Here is a 15,767-nt window from a genome sequence, read left to right as displayed (position 1 = left end):
TATTATCTTTTTCTTAGATGCATAAACGAAAATTCAGATTTAACTTCCTCATATCATTTTCAAATCTTTCATATTTTACTAATCATATCCTTTATCAATCATATCTTCCTATCTTATCTTTTCAAAAATAATTCGAAACCCATTCCCTCCCTCCTTTTAAATACACATTCAGCCAGCCCCTCTTCACCCATCATTCGAATCCTTCTCTCCATCTATTCATCTGTTTTCTTTTTATTTTGCTTGAGGACAAGCAAATCTCTAAGTTTAGTGTGATTTCCGTGGTCCCTGAGCTAAAACAAACGAATCTCATGGCTCCCAAAAGAAGACAAACCACTTCAAGAGGCAAGAAAGAAAGCAATCCAAAGCCACTGTGGATGCATGAGAATTTCTTCACCAAAGAACATGCAGACCATTACTTCAAAATTGTGTGCAGAAGATTAATGATCCCAGAAGTTAGGTTCAATCTGAAAGAAGATGAATACCCGGAGATCTAAAAACAGATTCGAAACAGGGGCTGGGAAGTCCTGGCCAATCTTGAGATACATGTTGGAAGAAACATGATCTAGGAATTCTATGCAAATCTGTGGATGACGGATAAGCAAAGATTAGAGGGAACTCCTTTCCACTCCTTTCGGACCATGGTTAGAGGGAAGATTATTTACTTCCACTTTGACAAGGTGAGAGAAGTTCTCAAGCTTCCTCAACTACAAGATAATCCAGAATCCTTTAATAGGAGAATGGCCAAAGATAAAAGGCTAGATCAAGTTCTAGAGGACATATGCCTCCCTGGAACTGAGTGGATTACCAATACAAAAGGTGTCCCAAACTAGCTAAAGAGAGGAGATCTCAAACTAGTTGCTAGAGGTTGGCTGGATTTCATTGGGCGTTCTATACTCCCAACCAGCAACCGTTCTGAAGTCACTGTCAAGGGAGCAGTAATGATTCACTGTATTATGCTGGGGAAAGAAGTAGAGATTCATCAGCTGATTCCTGGTGAAATTTACATATTTGCAAACAAGGAATCCACTGATGCTAAATTGGCTTACCCAAGCTTGATCAGTCTGTTATGTAAAGATGCGGGGGTACAAATAGGCGTGGATGAATATATCCCAGTTGAACGCCCAATCACCAAAAAGGTGATGGATGGACCTCAAGTTTAAGACAACCCCATCAAAAGAAGGGCGCATGAGCTCCTCCCAGAAATTCCTCAATTTGAGGATTGGGCCCGCTTAGAAGCATCTGTTACCAAGCTGCAAGAGGCTATGGATCAACTCAAAGAAGAGCAGTAGAATCAAAATAGCATGATCTGCAAACTGCTTGATGCTACAATTTTAAGAAATTGCACGATCGGCAAAAATTCCTTCCGGCAAGTGCACCGGTTATCGTCAAGTAAAAACTCACAATAGAGTGAGGTCGAATCCCACAAGGATTGGTTGAGTGAGCAATTCGGATTAGAAGTGTGTTCTAGTTGAGCGGAATCAAGATTTAGATGAGAATTGCGGAATGTAAAATTGCATGAATTAAAGAGCGAGAAGCTAAATTGCTGAAATTAAAAAGGGATCGGGGTGATTGCATGAATTTAATTGCAGAATGTAAAGAGAAGTGATAGATCAGAAATGGGGAATTCATTGGGTTTCAGGAGATATTGAGATCTCCGAATCAAACATTTTTTTTTCCCTTCCTCAACCAATGCATTCATTGAATTTTGCTTGGCAATCTTATATGATTGGATCCCAATCCATTGGCTCAAGAAAATCTCTAAAAACAAACAAATTCTCAATCCCTTGGTTTAAATGTTCATAAGAAGAGATGATGCTCGATCACTGATCATACCACACAGTTTCATGAACCATAATTTGGTAAGATTACATGTCACAATATCCATCCAAACCCCAATCCAATTCACTGTGAGAAAGCTTCTCTAGCATGAATCCTCCATTCCTTTCCCAAGGTTTCGAAGGATTCCAATTATGGATAGTTTCTTTCCCAAGACAACTAACCAATGGAATTAGATCGAGAAGCTTTCTAACAAAATTCAAGAGAAAATATTGAAGAAGAAGATAAAAACTATTATTGATTCATTGAATTAAAATAGAGCTCCCTAACCCAATGAAAGGGGATTTAGTGAGTCACCCCCGAGTACCCCGAGTACCAACCAACTTAAATTCTATCCTATTTATACACTTTCTAAATTGAGCTTCTGTTGTGTTTCTTGGGCTTTGAGGCCTTTCCCTGTTTCCTTTTGCTTTGGGTTTATGATCCATAATCCTGATGAGGCTGCTGATCCAATTCTGTAACATTCACTTCCATTCATAGCATTCAAGTAATATAACTAAAAACTCATGGAATTTGCATCAAAATCATACTGTTTGGATGGTTCATTGCTTTGTTATTCATTTAACCATTCTTGGTTACTTTAAGCTCAAGAAAATGCATAAAACAACTAAAACTAACAGAAAAATGCTAGTGAAACTAGCCTAAGATGCCTTGGCATCACTGCTCAAAGAACAAGAGAAATAAGGGCGTGAGATACAGGAACTAAAGCGCCAGAAGTTGCCCCTTGAAGAGCTAGACGTCCCACAGATTGAAGGAGCAAGTATCTCTCAAAATAAAGGTTGTTGAGTCCTAACTCTGTGATAACTTTTATTATTAGAGACCTATTTTAAGAGTTGCATGAGTATTAGTATTAGAGTCATTTATTTTTATGTCTTTAATTTCCTTTCTTATTATTTGTTTGCTTTTATGTTTAGTTTCTGTCTTGTTCTTATCTTTATTACACTATTTTAGTGCTTAGAGTCTATGTCTTAAAGCTATGAATTATTCCATGAATCTCTCACCTTTCTTAAAAAAATGTTTTTATTTGCAAAAGAACAAGAAGTGCATAATTTCGAAATTTATCTTGAAATTAGTTTAATTATTTTGATGTGGTGGCAATACTTTTTGTTTTCTGAATTAATCCTTGAACAGTGTATATTTTTTATAGTGAAGTTTATGAATGTTAAAATTGTTGGCTCTTGAAAGAATAATGAAAAAAGAGAAATGTTATTGATAATTTAAAAAATCATAAAATTGATTCTTGAAGCAAGAAAAAGCAATGAAAAACACAAAGCTTGCGAAAAAAAAGAGAGAGAGAGAAAGAAAAAGAAAAAGCAAGCAGAAAAAGCTAGTAGCCCTTTAAACCAAAAGGCAAGGGTAAAGAGGATCCAAGGCTTTGAGCATTAATGGATAGGAGGGCCCAAAGGAATAAAATCCTGGCCTAAGCGGCTAAATCAAGCTGTCCCTAACCATGTGCTTGTGGCATGAAGGTCCAATTGAAAAGCTTGAGACTGAGTGGTTAAAGTCGTGGTCCAAAGCAAAAGAGTATGCTTAAGAGCTCTGGGCACCTCTAACTGGGGACTCTAGCAAAGCTGAGTCACAATCTGAAGAGGTTCACCCAGTCATGTGTCTGTGGCATTTATGTATCCGGTGGTAATACTGGAAAACAAAATGCTTAGGGTCACAGCCAAGACTCATAAAGTAGCTGTGTTCAAGAATCAACATACTAAACTAGGAGAATCAATAATACTATTTGAATTCTGAGTTCCTATGGATGCTAATCATTCTGAACTTCAAAGGATAAAGTGAGATGCCAAAACTGTTCAGAAGCAAAAAGGCTACTAGTCCCGCTCATCTAATTGGAACTAAGCTTCATTGATATTTTGGAATTTATTGTATATTCTCTTATTTTTATCCTAATTTGTTTTTAGTTTCTTGGGGATAAGCAACCATTTAAGTTTGGTGTTGTGATGAGCGGATAATTTATACCCTTTTTGGCATTATTTTTAGGTAGTTTTTAGTATGTTTTAGTTACTTTTTATTATATTTTTATTAGTTTTTATGCAAAAATCACATTTCTGGACTTTACTATGAGTTTGTGTGTTTTTCTATAATTTCAGGTATTTTCTGGCTGAAATTGAGGGACCTAAGCAAAAATCTGATTTAGAGGCTGAGAAAGGATTGCAGATGCTGTTGGATTCTGACCCTTCTGCACTCGAAATGGATTTTCTAGAGCTACAGAAGCCCAATTGGGGCGCTTTTAATTGCGTTGGAAAGTGGACATCTTGGGCTTTCTAGAAATATATAATAGTCCATACTTTGCCCAAGATTTGATGGCCCAAACTGGCGTTAAACGCTAGCCAGAGACCCTTTTCTGGAGTAAAACGCTAGAACTGGCACCAAAACTGGAGTTAAACGCCCAAACTGGCACCCAAGCTGGCGTTTAACTCCAAGAATGGCTATACACATGAAAGCTTCAATGCTCAGCCCAAGCACACACCAAGTGGACCCCGAAAGTGGATTTCTGCACTATCTGCACTTAGTTACTCATTTTCTGTAAACCTAAGTTACTAGTTTAGTATAAAAACTACTTTTAGAGATTCATTTTGTAACTCATGACATTTTACATCTCTTATTGTATTTTCTACGGCATGAGTCTCTAAACCCCATAGATGGGGTGAGGAGCTCTGCTGTGTTTCAATGGATTAATGCAATTACTACTGTTTTCTATTCAATCATGCTTGATTGTATTCTAAGATACTCACTCGTACTTCAATATAGAGAACATGATGATCCATGACACTCATCATTATTCTCAAATCTATGAACGCGTGCCTAACAACCACTCCCGTTCTATCTGAGCTCAACGTAGTCATTGGGTGACAGCTTGAGTGTGTATCTCTTGGGTCTCTGATCCACGGACAAAGTCCTTGAGATTAGAACCTCTATGGTATAAGCTAGAACCAATTGGCAGCATTCCTAGGATCCGGAAAGTCTAAACCTTGTCTATGGTATTCCGAGTAGGATTTGGGAAGGGATGACTGTGACGAGCTTCAAACTCGCGAATGTTGGGCGCAGTGACAGTATGCAAAAGGATAGAGAGATCCTATTCCGAGCTAGTGAGAACCGACAAATGATTAGCCGCGCTGTAGCTGTACCTAGTATTTTTCATCCGAGACGAGAAATCCGACAGTTGATTAGCCGTGCAGATATCGTACCTGGTATTTTTCATCCGAGAGGATCATACGGCTTGCCATTGAAGGAAGCCATGCGTGTTTGGAGAAGAAGACAGTAGAAAAACAGAGATTCAGACAACAGAGCATCTCCGGAACCTCAACCTGTTCCTCACTACTGAACGACAAGTACCATTTATTTCATGTTATTTACTTTTCATAAACAAAATCATTTTTATCATTAATCTCCTGACTAAGATTTACAAGATAACCATAGCTTGCTTCAAGCTGACAATCTCCGTGGGATCGACCCTTACTCACGTAAGGTATTACTTGGACGACCCAGTGCACTTGCTGGTTAGTTGTGCGGAGTTGTGAAAAGTGTGATCACAATTTCGTGCACCACGCGTACGCGTGAGTGTTCAGATTTTTAAAATGACGCGCACGCGTGAGTGACTTTGTGCCATGGGCACAGTTCCCGCATCAGGCCAGCACAACTCTCGGCCTGACACCTCTTTACATCGATTTTCCTAGGTCATGCGTGCGCGTTATTGACGCGTACGTGTGAGGTGCCAAATTTTCAAATGACGCGTACACGTGAGGGACGCGTGCGCGTGGTATTGCTTGTGCGATTGGCACACTTTCTGCATTGCTCCCACGTAACTTTCTGCCATTTTTTTGTGCAGAATGCAGATACAAATGCAGATTATATGCAAAAATCATGAAAAGAGTCACTAAATAAAACTAAGAGAAAAAAAGAACGATCATACCATGGTGGGTTGTCTCCCACCTAGCACTTTGCTCTAACGTCCTTAAGTTGGACGGTTCACAAGCTCAATCTGCTTCTGCTGGTGGATCTTCCAATAGGAATACCTCTAGCTCTTTGTGTTCCTTCACCTTCTCACCATGATAAAGCTTTAAGCGTTGTCCATTGACCATGATGCAATTGGAACTTGACGGATGACGCAGGTGGAAGACTCCATATGGCTTTGCTTTCTCCACTCTATAGGGACCGTCCCATCTGGATCTCAGCTTTCTTGGCATGACTCTCAGCCTGGAGTTGTAAAGGAGAACCAGATCTCCAGGTCTGAACTCTCTTCTCTTGATATGCTTGTCATGCACAGCCTTCACCTTCTCTTTGTATAATCTGGAGTTCTCATATGCTTCGAGTCGAAGGGTCTCTAGTTCTGCTAGTTGTAGCTTCCTTTCAGCGCCAGCTTTCTCCAATCCCATGTTGCATTCCCTTACAGCCCAGAAAGCCTTGTGTTCCACTTCTACTGGAAGGTGGCAAGCCTTTCCGTACACTAAGCGGAAGGGACTCATCCCAATGGGTGTCTTGTACGCTGTCCGATACGCCCAGAGCGCATCAACAAGTCTGGTGCTACAGTCCTTCCTATGAGGCTTTACTATCTTTTCCAAAATGTGCTTTATTTCTTTGTTAGACACCTCTGCTTGTCCATTGGTCTGGGGGTGGTAAGCCGTTGCCACTTTGTGAACGATCCCATGCTTCTTCAGTAGTCCTGCTAGTCTCCTGTTACAAAAGTGAGTGCCTTGATCACTCACGATTGCTCATGGTGATCCAAAGCGACAGATAATATGATTTCTAACAAAGGAGACAACAGTGTTAGCATCATCAGTGCGGGTAGAAATTACTTCAACCCATTTAGAAACATAATCTACAGCTAACAGTATATAAAGGTAACCACTAGAGGTTGGAAATGGACCTATGAAGTCAATGCCCCAAACATCAAAAATTTCACAGAAAAAGCATAATTTGTTGGGGCATCTCATCCTTCTTGGATATATTACCAAACTTTTGGCATGGGGACAAGATTTACAAAAGGTAGCAGTATCCTTAAAAATAGTGGGCCACCGGAATCCACAGTCTAAAATTTTTCTAGCTGTTCTTTGAGGGGCAAAGTGTCCTCCACTCTCAGAAGAGTGGCAGGCCTCTAAAATAGACTGGAATTCTGATTGGGGCACACATTGTCTAATTACCTGGTTAGCACCACACCTCCATAAATATGGGTCATCCCATATATAATATTTAGACTCGCTTTTCAGCTTGTCTCTTTGATGCTTAGTAAAGTTAGGAGGGAAAGTATGGCTAGCTAGATAATTAGCTACAGGTGCATACCAAGGAACTACTTCAGATACTGCGTGCAAGCTATCAAATGGAAAAGCATCATTGATAGGAGTGGAGTCAGTCTTAATGTGCTCAAGGCGACTCAAGTGGTCTGCCACTAAATTCCGGTTACCACTTCTATCCTTGATTTCTAAATCAAATTCTTGTAGCAACAGTATCCAACATATTAACCTTGGTTTGGACTCCTTTTTAGCTAATAAATATTTTAGAGCTGCATGGTCTGAGTACACTACCACCTTATTACCAAGTAAATAGGCTCAGAATTTATCCAGAGCAAAAATAATAGCCAGAAGCTCTTTTTCAGTAGTAGTGTAATTAGACTGAGCAGTGTCTAGGGTCTTAAAAGCATACGCAATTACGAAAGGATCCTTACCTTTGCGCTGAATCAACGCCGCTCCTACTGCATGATTGAAAGCATCACACATAATCTCAAATGGCTGGTTCTAGTCTGGTCCTCTCACAATCGGGGCTTGAGTTAAGGCAACCTTCAGCTGATCAAATGCATTCATGAAGTCCTTTCTCAGTTCGAACTCAACATCTTTCTACAGCATTCTGGATAAAGGTAATGCTACCTTACTGAAGTCCTTGATAAATCTCCTGTAGAAACCTGCATGGCCAAGGAACGAACGGACTTCCCTCATGGAGGAGGGGTAAGGCAAACTAGAAATGACATCTACCTTTGCTGGATCTACAGAAATATCAGTATTAGAAACAACATGTCCTAGTACAATACCTTGTTTTACCATAAAGTGACATTTTTCAAAATTTAAAATAAGGTTTGAACTAACACACCTGTCTAATACTCTAGCTAAACTATCCAAGCAAAGGCTAAATGAATCACCATATATGCTGAAATCATCCATGAAAACTTCCATACAGTTCTCAATAAGATCTGAGAAGATACTCATCATGCATCTTTAGAAAGTAGTCGGTGCATTACATAAGCCAAAAGGCATCCTTTTGTATGCATACGTTTCAAAGGGACATGTGAAAGTAGTCTTCTCCTGATCTTCAGAAGCTATATGTATTTGAAAATAGCCTGTATAACCATCTAAAAAGAAGTAATGTGATTTACCTGACAGGCGATCAAGCATCTGATCAATAAATGGCAAGGGGTAATGATCCTTGCGAGTAGCTTGGTTGAGATGCCTGTAATCAATGCAAACTCTCCATGAATTCTGCGCTCTAGTTGTCAGGAGCTCTCCATAAAAACTCATGGAATTTGCATCAAAATCATACTGTTTGGATGGTTCATTGCTTTGTTCTTCTTTTAACCATTCTTGGTTACTTTAAGCTCAAGAAAATGCATAAAGCAACTAAAACTATCAAAAAAAATGCTAGTGAAACTAGCCTAAGATGCCTTGGCATCACTCATTCTTTACTGTTGTGACTCCAGACTTCTTGGGCACCACTTGTACTGGACTGACCCATTCACTGTCTGAGATGGGGTAAATGATATCTGCTTCAAGTAGCCTGGTCACTTCTTTCTTGACAACTTCTAAGATGGTGGGATTCAGTCTTCTTTGGGGTTGACGGACAGGTCTTGCTTCTTCTAAAAATATCCTATGCTCACAAACTTGAGGGCTAATGCCTACTATATCTGCCAGGCTCCACCCAATTGCTTTCTTGTATCTTCTCAGCACACTGAGCAGCTGCTCCTCCTGTTGGGAAGTGAGTTTCCTTGCAATGATAACTGGGAGCTTCTGATTATCCTCAAGGTAAGCATACTTGAGGTGGGGTGGAAGGGGCTTTAATTCCAATTTCTGCTCATGGCTGGGCATTTGATCATCTGGAGCTAGTGATGGTTGTAACGTGGCTTCATCTTGTCCAGGGGGTGTCCCCACACTTACATCTTGCTCCATATGCCTCTCTTCTACTTCCTCCTGGTGAATTGCAGCTACCATCTCATCAATGATGTCGCATTGGAAGATAGAATGATTTTCAGGGGGATGCTTCATAGCTTCATCCAGATTGAAGCTCACTGCTCTGCCATCTATCTCAAAAGAGTAAGTTCCTGAGAAGGCATCCAGCTTGAACTTTGAAGTCTTCAGGAAGGGCCTTCCAAGCAGGATGGATGATGGTCTTCCTGAGTCATTAGGGGGCATTTCCAAAATATAGAAGTCAATAGGAAATGTGAGCCCCTTAATGCTCACCAGTACGTCCTCAGCAATTCCAACCACAGAGATGATGCTTTTATCTGCTAAAACAAAACGAGCTGCCGACCTTTTTAAGGGAGGGAGCCTCAAAGCATCATATACAGACAATGGCATTATACTAACACACGCTCCTAAAACACACATACAGTCAGGAAATTTCACACCATCTATAGTAATAGTAACCATGCATGGACCTGGGTCACTACATTTTTCAGGTATATCACCTACCAATGCAGAAATGGAACTACCTAGAGGAATAATTTCTAAATTCTGTAATTTATCTTTATGCATGCACAAATCCTTTAGAAATTTAGCATATTTAGGTACCTGCTGAATGGAATCAAAAAGTGGAATGGTTACCTCAACCTTTTTAAATATTTCTAGCATTTTAGGGTCTAGTTCCATCTGCTTTCTGGACTTCCTAGCAAGGTGTGGAAATGGGATAAGAATGGCGCCACTTGCAGCTTCTGCGTCCCTTGGTGCACCATTCCTTGGCTGAGCTGCTTCTTCTTCAACCAAGTCTTGTACTACATCCTCCTCTTTAGCATCCTCTGCCTCCACAACGCCTTCAACTTGTATGTTTTCTTCTGAGCTTGGCTCCTCATGATTCCTCTCTTGCAGTGTGGTTCCGGACCTTAAAGTGATGGCATTGATGCCACCTTTGGGGTTGGGTATAGGTTGAGAAGGAATTGTACTGGAGCTTGAAGGTTGAGTGTTGGAGGTGCTCGACGATCCCATATGAGAAACAAGAGCTTGTATAGCAGAAGTCAGACCAGTAAGTGTGTTTTCCATGGTCGTTTGTCTTTGTGCAAGAGAGTGAAGCAACTCGTCATTGGGAGAGGAAGATGGGTAAGTGATTTGAGGGACCTGCTGTTGGTTGTTCTGAGGTGCTTGGGACAGCCTTTGGTGAGGTGCTCTGTAAGGTTGGTTTTGATTCTGCTGTCTGTTGTTGTTGTTCCACCTCTAATTTCCATTGATGTCTCTGCCTCCTCTATTGTAGTTGTCCTTCCATCCTTGGATGGATCCCACGTTAGAGTTCACGTTAACTAGGTTAACATGGCTTCTAACGTAGTAATGCTAGCCATCCCCAACGTTAGTGACAAAGGTGAGTGTCATTAACGTTGGCTCATTATCTCTTTATCCACGTTAGCTTCCACGTTAACTAAGTTAACGTGGCTCTTAACGTGGCCACTTATGAGCTTGGTCCAACGTTAGTGACAAAGGTAAGTGTCGCTAACGTTGGCTCCATTTGTCTTCTTCCACGTTAGAGTTCACGTTAACTTAGTTAACGTGACTCTTAACGTGGGCTTATGATGGCTTCGAGGGCGTTTTTGGCGATTACCTTTCTCATTAACTTTCCAAGTTAGCACCCATTCCACGTTAAAGGTCACGTTAGTCCACGTTAGTGGGACTAACGTGACTGCTAACGTGGTTCTTCTTTGCTTCCTTTGTCCTGAAATCAAGCAACAAAGTGCATCAAAGTTCTAGTCCAAGTCATGAGTCATGCATCATCCAATTTGTCATATAATTCATGCAAAATTCTCATGAAATCATGTAAAGTGCACAATGTATGCTTGAATCAAGATGTAAGTGAATATCTACCCAAAACTAGCTTATTTTCTAAGAAAATGCATGAAACTACCTTAAAAACAGTAAAGAAAAGGTCTATGAAACTGGCCAAAATGCCCTGGCATCACACGTCATATGGCAATGTCTGATCGTGCAGAGGAGTAGTAGATGATGTCCCATCTTTTGATGACATTTGACCTGACTCGAGTTTTGAAGACCTAGAACATACTTTCCCTCGCTTTAGTAGTTTAGAGGGACAGGTGAGTATAGATCCTAGGCTAGCCTGGGTGCCAATTTAGGGACTTCTTGTACAGGTCAGGGCCTGGGATGTTGTATGTATATATATGTATATAGTTATTATCTAGCTATATCTAGGGGTGTTCTAACTAAAAGTCTATACTCTAATAAAGGCTGTTTCACGAAATGTTATCAACTGTTTGAAATGTATTTATGTGTGGTTGTTTATAACCGTTTTATCTGTTATTAGTTGTGAATTGATTATGAATGAATCCGTCTATTAACCCAAATGTTTTCAAAAAAAAAGTACCTCATAAAATAACTATATTTTTAACAATGAATTACGCTCATATAATAAATAATAGGTAATAATTAGGAGGACAAGTTGGTAGCGCTCAGTTTCCGGTATGATCTAGACATACTGAAAATTGGGTCATTTCAATTTGGTATCAGAGCAGTTCGTTCCCAGTAGAGCCTGGGGAGTGGACTGACTATGCTTTACTGCATACTCTGCTTGTGTGTCTCATGCTGTTTGGGTATCTTCAAGATACATTTGGCATGAATGTCTATGAGCACTCATTTTGGGAATGTTTGTGCTTAACTTGAGATATTAAGAATGATCACCTTAATATTGATTGTTGTAACATCCCTTCCAACAAAATACCTTGCTTAAGTCAGGGTATTTCTACTAGAAAGAACGTTGCATGACCTTTTCCAATATTAACTACTTAATTACTGAGCCTTTGTATCGATTTCGCGTTTCAGTTTTAAGAAAATGCTAGAAAACTTTGTTTTTATTTATTAAAGACATGTATCAAGGATAAACATTGCAAATAATAAGAACAATCACATAAGTATTACTAATAGTAATTATTATACATAAGAAGTCATATAAACCCAGATACAACACCTACCCCTCTGTTAAAATAAAACCTCAAAGGACCAGAGTGAGGGGACTCTATGAAAGCAATTAAAACCATAAAGAAAGCCTACTAATTGCTTGCAGCTTCATATTGCATCTTCAAACCTGTGTCACTGAAAGGGTGGAAAATTTGGGGGTGAGAACCAAACCACATGTTCTCAGTAGAGGTCGAGAATGCCGTGAAAGTAAAGAATAAAGCGCAAATAGTTAATTTCATTCAGAGACATCTAAAAGAAAATTAACCTTCTTTAAAAGCATTAGTTAATTATTCAAAATCCTAGAACCATATTTTCTTTATAAAACTCTTAAAAATTTCCTAGACTGTATGAATGACCAACCTGTTCCAAGCATAGGTTCATTAAGTCTATGCTGAACCAGTCAGATACTTTATACAAAACTAGACCTCAAACGTACCAGTCACGGCCTTAGGCCCAAACAACTCAATCAACACCCATTTCACCACAATCCAGCCAATCAGTTACAAACATAAGTAATGAGGTTCAAACACAATCAAGAGCAATTACATCAAGTATAGCAACTAGCAGTTAAACAGAATTATTCACGTAGGCAAACCAATTACAATATACACACCCAAACAATATCACATAGATGCATATGATGCATGTCTAGTCCTAGTGCAGGCCATGAGCTCATGTGTCGGTTAGCAGCTGCCTTCCCGACATTTATCCGGTCACGAGTTCACAATTTCCTGGATACGATTTTCCATTAAAATAAATGCGCATATAATTATTAGCAGCTCTATTGAGACAGCCTCTGCTTTCTACTCGCAGGAAACATATACTCTTGGGAACGAAAAACTACTCTTGGGTTGCCTCAGGGCAACAAACAAATAAACAAACATCTCTTGGGTTGCATTAAGTAACAAACAAATAAATAATATCTCTTGGGTTGCATTAAGCAACAAATATATATATAATATCTCTTGGGTTGCCGCAAGCAACAAACAAACATCTCTTGGGTTGCATTAAGCAACAGATAATCATACAATAAGTACTTTACTCTTTCCTTTTTCTTTCTTAATTGCAATGACGCAAGCGGGACAAGACTCACGCCCTTGCCAACAATCCCGTATACCAAATAATATTTACTTAAAAGAATCATTGAAGTTATTATCATTAAATAAGCCTTAAATATTGATTTTTATTAAGTCCTTGTACTTTTATAAAAATTTGGACATAATCTCCTTTAAAAATAGGACTTAGCCACCCTTACGGGTTCCTTCTTTCTCAACATTTCATCAGCCTCTTTCAGCAGTTGCCACAGCAATATATATTCTCAAAAAACATTTGATAATAGTATAGAAAATCTATTTCTTAAATTCCATATCCAAAATAATTGCCAACACAACTTGGTAGCCTGATTTCTATTTTATTTTTAAAATATCAAATGAATTCGGAATCACGCAAACTTTATATCTATGTGACCGTCTCAGATTAAGCTTTCTATTAAATTAAAAATCATAATTTTTCGCTGACTCTAGCTTCGGGAATATAAGCAAAACCGTGACTGCTCTGCAGTGTTTTAAAATCAGAAGACAGCAGCAGCATACAACATTCGAAATTTCATATAAAATCCAAATTAAATCCAACTACCTTCAAAATTAATGTGGTTAAACATAACTCATCCAAATTTCTTTCTCAATTAGTTCCAGGGTCATACCATTTTTAATGAAGAAGTAACGTAGCTTCGAAATTAGATAATTCTCTGCAGAATTCTGTTTTACAAATTATTGAACACAACCTCTTCCTAGTCCCATAACTCACTTATTAAAACATGGAAAACCCTGAACTTTAAATCACATATGCTAAACATACTTAATTTTCACCTCCAATTGGTTGCATCTCAATATCTATCCAGGATCAAAAGTTAGAAACTCTCAAAGTTACTAAATTAAGAAAACAGAATCTGGCTTTTTCTGCATAATGCATTATACTTCAAAAATTCATATCTTTAAAACTACAAGTCCAATTGTTCTGAAATTTTACGGTATTAGAATAATAGAAATAAAGTTTTATTTAAAATTGGTTCCATTTCAAAATTCAAACTGCAGAATTTCCAATAGAGGAATCAAGTTGCTGCTGTGTTAAACGTTCTGCAGAAAAACCAGATTTGACATCCATAATTCAAAAATTTACCATAAATCATAAACTTAATGAAAAAGTCTCAAATTCACCAGTTCAACTCTCTATATTCCCAAGCTTAATCCAGACTTAGTTCCATGCAAATCTGATCATCATAGAATTAGTTATAGATTTTCAAAGTTTCTAATTTCATTTAAATTAGTGCAGAAAATCAGATTCACGACTTAACTTTGAAAAATCATAACTAATGTTCCAGTTAATATGAAACCTTCAAAATTAAATCTCAACAATCACACTTAATATAATTTACTTAACATTTAAATTCTCATCATTTCAGTCACTATAGAGCCACTGATTCAATTTCAAAGTTGCTGTTTAATTTCAAGAGAACCTGATTTTCAGTAAACCATTTTGTATTCAAAATCCAACCCTTCAATACCCCTCAAAACCAATTCCAAATCAACCACCAACCAAGTTCATTAATATTACAATATACCAAATAACAGCTCAGCGACAACAAATCCAACATTACCCATTAAAATTCAGAAATTCTCAACAATTAGTCATCAAACAATTCTCAATCCACATAATCAATCAATATCACTAATCAACAATTCCAAATCACAATCTCAACCATTCCAATCACAATTTCAGCCACAATTCAATATTCACATAATCAATCAATTACTCACAGCTATTAAATCTATTTGCAGTTATTCAATAAACCTTGTAGGCATTCTTAAATTGAAATCATTTAAACCCCCTACCTCGATTAGCTAAACCGGAAGGAATTAACCACGATAAACCTGTTCTTTTTGAATTCATAGTAGCAGCAACAATTCCAACATTATTGGGACGCGGCAGCAGCATCAACCATGATCACACTCCAACAACAACAATTTTGACAACTCCAGCAGAACACAGCAACACTAAAACAAAGGTATCGGCTACCGTAATTAAAATAAGAATATAGCAGAGAAACAAAATTCTAAATAGAACAAGAGTGGAAACATTACAGGATTATGAATGGAGGTTCAAAGTCAAAATGAAGAAGATGGCGCAACAGTTTGTCTTCTCTAGCGATGAGCTCCAATTGTGGCGATTTCAATGAATACAGTATAATTAGGAATATTAGAGGCCGAGACAGGATCATTTCAAAGCGACAATGGTTCAGAAATGGTAACTCTAATAGCTAGGACAGAATTGACTCACCCGCAACGATAGCGGCGACTAGGAATTCGAAAGACAAACCCTAGTACCAACGGCAGCGGCGCTGCCTCCTCCTAGTCGTCGTGTTCTCCTTCTTCCTGTACGCGTTCTACTTCGCTCATCACCTCGCTTCACACGGTGGCGTTCTCCTCCTGTAGTGACTTGAACGGCGGCGGCTATCCCAAACAGAGACAGCGACGTCGTCTCCCCTTCTCTCCACGCGCAGCAGCTCTGATCGATGATGGTAGCAGTGACGGATGCACGAGGATGACGAAGTCAAAGCCTTCTTGATCATCCCAGCGTCTTCCTCCTATTCGCTTACTCCCTGACTCCCGACTTCTCCATCTCCCCCTCTCGATCTCTCTTCTTCCCCCTTCGAGCTCCCCTTTCTCTCTTCACTGTTTCCTTCCTTTTCTCTGAACGTATGTAGTGTGCGTT

General features: G+C 38.9%; 1 long non-coding RNA gene across 1 annotated transcript; it reads right to left on the bottom strand.

The window, feature by feature from the left end:
• On the bottom strand, window positions 11,924–15,767 carry LOC107632769. The gene is made up of 3 exons (XR_001618708.2): window positions 15,137–15,767; window positions 14,888–15,049; window positions 11,924–12,131 (listed from the first exon to the last, which is right to left on the bottom strand). It is a non-coding gene; the product is annotated as an uncharacterized LOC107632769 (long non-coding RNA).

This window comes from Arachis ipaensis, chromosome B01 (assembly GCF_000816755.2).
Source record: "Arachis ipaensis cultivar K30076 chromosome B01, Araip1.1, whole genome shotgun sequence".
Taxonomy (NCBI): domain Eukaryota; kingdom Viridiplantae; phylum Streptophyta; class Magnoliopsida; order Fabales; family Fabaceae; genus Arachis; species Arachis ipaensis.
Note: the sequence above shows the minus strand (reverse complement) of the source record. Positions and strands in the feature narration are given on the sequence as shown.